Raw genomic sequence first — 4,079 nt, forward strand, 5'->3', positions numbered from 1 at the left:
TTTTGTCCACCAGGCCCAACACATGTTGCTTAGGGCCCACGTTGGCAAGGCGCATCCTGTTACAAGCCAGGCATGACATTCTCGCCCCCTTAAATTCCGGCTTGCCCTCAAGCCGCTTCGACAAACACCACTAGGATCACATGTATCAGTGTCGGAATGAGCAAATAGTCATGTATCCAGGTTACGTGGGTCCCATGATAATGTTGGATGCTTGTTTCTAAGCAGCTTCGAGAATGTGCTGAACACCTTAGGAGAAGTGGCGTCAGCTGAATAGTGGAACAATGTGCCAAATGTAGTGCCAGCTGACAGATCGGCCATTTCATGTATCCTCAACAACATTCTCTCGATCATATCACCATTATATAGTGTACTTTCGAAAGTAGTAGGCTGCAGCATGGTGGCCCATGATTTTTTGAATCTCAGATGTGCTGTTTTAGTGCTTGACAAAACTGAAGTTGTTGGCAGTAGGATCATCATCACTCTTTGTTAACTACAGCCTGAAAGATAGTAAGTGATAGCCAAGAGCACATCATCCTCACTGGACTGATGTAACCTTTATGTATAAGCCCCCATGGTAACTTCACTTCTTTCCAAGCTTGTATCACCCAATTAACTTCCACAAATCGAGAACTAATGGTACAGAACACTGCTTTTACATGGATTGCAATGAGCGTAAGATTTCTTGCTGGAGATAGCCTAGCAGAAATAGGTACAAAAATTCCAGTGTTGCACGGCATCTTAAGTTTTGTGTCAATTCCATTGACCATGCTTGTATGTACTGATGTGAGTGCATAACTTCCAGATTGACAAGCAGCGAGAACATCGTTGAGAAAATGCCCAAGGAGCATCATGTAAAAGATATTTATGCTCCACATCCATCATCTGAGATGCAACACTGAAATTTATACCTTGTGTAACTGACAGTTTTCTGAAACCTGAAATTGCATTTATACCAGTACTCTTCATAATTCTCGTGTCCCATTGCACATAAAGCTCAACCCCAAGAACTGTTTTGCCATCATCCTGAAGGAATGGATCAATCAACTGGTTCTTCATAGAATACAAGCTGGTGTTTCTTTTAAAGAGTTTGCCCTTCATTACCCAACAGGAAAAAAATTAAAACTCCAGGATCCCATGGTTTGCATAACCTGTGAGCCAAGTGCTGCACCTTAGACTTCATGAGCGCAAGCATCATAGGATTAGTCTCACATGAATATTTAGACAAATCCCATTGTGCAATCAAGCTGAAAAACATCTCAAGCTGCGGCACAGTAGCTATAAAATACTCCTTGAAGCACTGGGACAGCAACATGCACCAACATAGAAGATTTATTCCTGGATCCCATTGTTCAAACAGAGTTGCAGAAATTATCCTTCCCTTTTCCACCCCAAATGAACACCTAGTAGTTATGTAATTCAGTTTTCCCAAACTGCATATGAGCCATTCAACCTGAAAAGCAATGTCAAATGGTGTAGCTCCTAGTGCATCAGACAAACGAACACGAGCATGTGCGTGATATAAACATCCACTTGCAGAAAAAGTATCATCAGACTTAAGACAACAATCTTGTACTAAAGGAACAATATATGTCTGCTTAATTGTCCATATTTCCGATCTGCAGAAGAACGACCTTGTTCCCAAAGTGATGCACACATTTTCTGGCAGCAAACCATCTGATTTCCTCAACAGCCACGACCCTTGTTGATGAACCCAATAGTCCCCCTTCAGTCATGTGTGCAGCTACAAACTCAGTACACCTTCAGTCACAGGGTAGATCAGTAGAGTGATGGTGACCACAGAACGCAGCTCGTAGTTGAATTCTGCCACACAGACATTTTCTCAAACAGATTGTGGGCGCCTTCTGGACTGTACCGAGTTTGAACTAGACCGCTGCTGCCTTCCTCCGAATCAACCAATCGCGGACCAGGATATTACGCCAGATCAAACCCAACGGAGATCAGCAACCTTCCCGCGTTGATGTAACCAGTTGATCAGAGACTTTGAACCCGCCGGTAGCTGAAGCCAGTAGGGAGTGGCAGTGGTTTTCGCCGCCGGGAGCGCGATGGAGTGAGTGGAAAGGGCGGAGGGGGCAGGGCGAGGCAGCTCGCCCGACTGCTGGAGGGTCGAGGCTGGAGCAGGCTCCCAATCAAGCCATGTCTGGAAGAGAGCTACGGGGACGGCGGGAGAAGGACGGCCGGATCCACTGAAATCCACAACACCGCGAAGAAGCCTGAAGCTCTATGTACTGAAATTAGGGGAAATTCAGCAAATTTTACACAGAAATTGATGTAGTAGCAACATATCACCGCGGGAGATGGCAGACGACGGCCGCCATCGCGGCCGCGGCCGGATCCAATGAAATCGCACAACTTTGCAACAAGTCTGAAACTGAAGGGCTGTACTGAAATTGGGGGGGGGGGGGGGAAATTCAGCAAGTTTCAGATAGCAAAATTCGAACCGAAATTAATGTACCAATTTTCAACAAAATCATCCAACTCGAACCAATCTCTCCATGGGGCATTCTCCATACACAGGATTAAAGAAAAATTAGACGACAATTCCAACTAAAAAATTCGTTAAGCTTGAACATTGTCACGAACAAAAAAAATCACTCGCTGTCCCCATATCCGGGACAGAGCAGCCAGACATCTGGGGACTGAACGATACTCGCCGCGGGCAGCATCCTCTCGATCACCTGGTCGGCATAACTCACGAACGGTCTCTGCCGGCTGTCATGGCGCCGGTAGGTACGGCTGGGGCTACCAAGGCCGTCGATGAAGTGTAGAACAGTTGGCTTGCCGGCAGCTGCGCGGTAGGCCGTCGAGCAGCCACGGCCGACGAACACAATGAAACCAGTTGGGTCGCTCTGGAGGCGCCACGACCAGCTCGTCGGCGAATCTCTCTGAAGGATGTACAGCTGGAAACTCGCATTGCCCCGTCTGGTGAGACTGCGCCTGGGCCAGACAATCATCAAGTCGTCTCCTCCCGCGGCGACGATGTAACGGCCCAGGGGGGCCCCCAAGAAATCTGGTCCTCTCACCACCAAAGTCCGGTGAAAGGAAACGCCGCCGTCGTGCAATCGCTCCGCGCTGTAAATCCATAGGTCTCGCCTCATGCTCAGTATGCAGAACGTGTCCGATGCGTAGCGGTAGACAACATCGTCGACGGGGCAATCGGGGGACAGTCTGGGGTCCTCCTCGTCGCCTGGGGCTGCCAGAGACGGGCACCATGCCTCCATACCCAATCTCCAGAATACAAGGTACGGAGCAGCCAAGGTGATGGCCGCGTAGACATCGATCCCCTCTGTGATTGTGGTGATGACGACTCCCTGATCCTCTACCGAGTCTGGGAGCCGCAGTCTCTCGGGAAGATGTACCGGCGGTGCTCCGGTCAACACATCCAGAATCGCATATGAGGTGGTGCTCCCCACCGCCAGGACGACCGCCAGCCTCCCGCCGGAGAAAGAACCGATAATCCGCATGCCGGCGAAGCTAGGCGCGTACCTCAGCAGGCGGTGCTCTCGGAGGACGACGTCGAAAGCCTTCGTCATCCCCTGCTCCATGGCGGCCGGGATGACAGCTGAGGGCAGCATGGTGTGGCCTGCCTGCTTCCCGATGCGGTGCCACTCGCGGCAGACGGCGAGGCACCTCGCGCGGTCTAAGTAGGATCTAACTAGGCCAAAGATACGGCTCCATCCATCTTCCGGGAGCTCGTCCCAGTTGGCCATTGCTGCTCCCCTTTCTTGGTTTCTTTGCTTTCTTGGTTTCTTGGCTTGCGAAGAAGAAGAGAAGCGGGGACTGGAGGCGGCAGGGGAAGGGGGGGAAACTGTTTCGCTTGAACCAGAGCCAAAAAAAAAGGGACTAGTTGGCTGCTAATCGTGTCAGGTACTGTACAACTTTATTTGGACGGGCCTTTGCGGATTTCTTTCCGGTTCGTTGTCCTCCACTGGTGGCCCATTTGATTTGCTTGGGCGGTGGATGTTGGCCCTCCGTCAGCTTCCTCTAGTTGGTACATGCCACGACCGATTCACGGCACACGCCGATAGTCTAGAGCCCATTTGGTTGACTGTGCTTGATTT

The sequence above is a fragment of the Lolium rigidum genome, chromosome 1 (assembly GCF_022539505.1).
Source record: "Lolium rigidum isolate FL_2022 chromosome 1, APGP_CSIRO_Lrig_0.1, whole genome shotgun sequence".
NCBI classification, from domain to species: Eukaryota; Viridiplantae; Streptophyta; class Magnoliopsida; order Poales; family Poaceae; genus Lolium; species Lolium rigidum.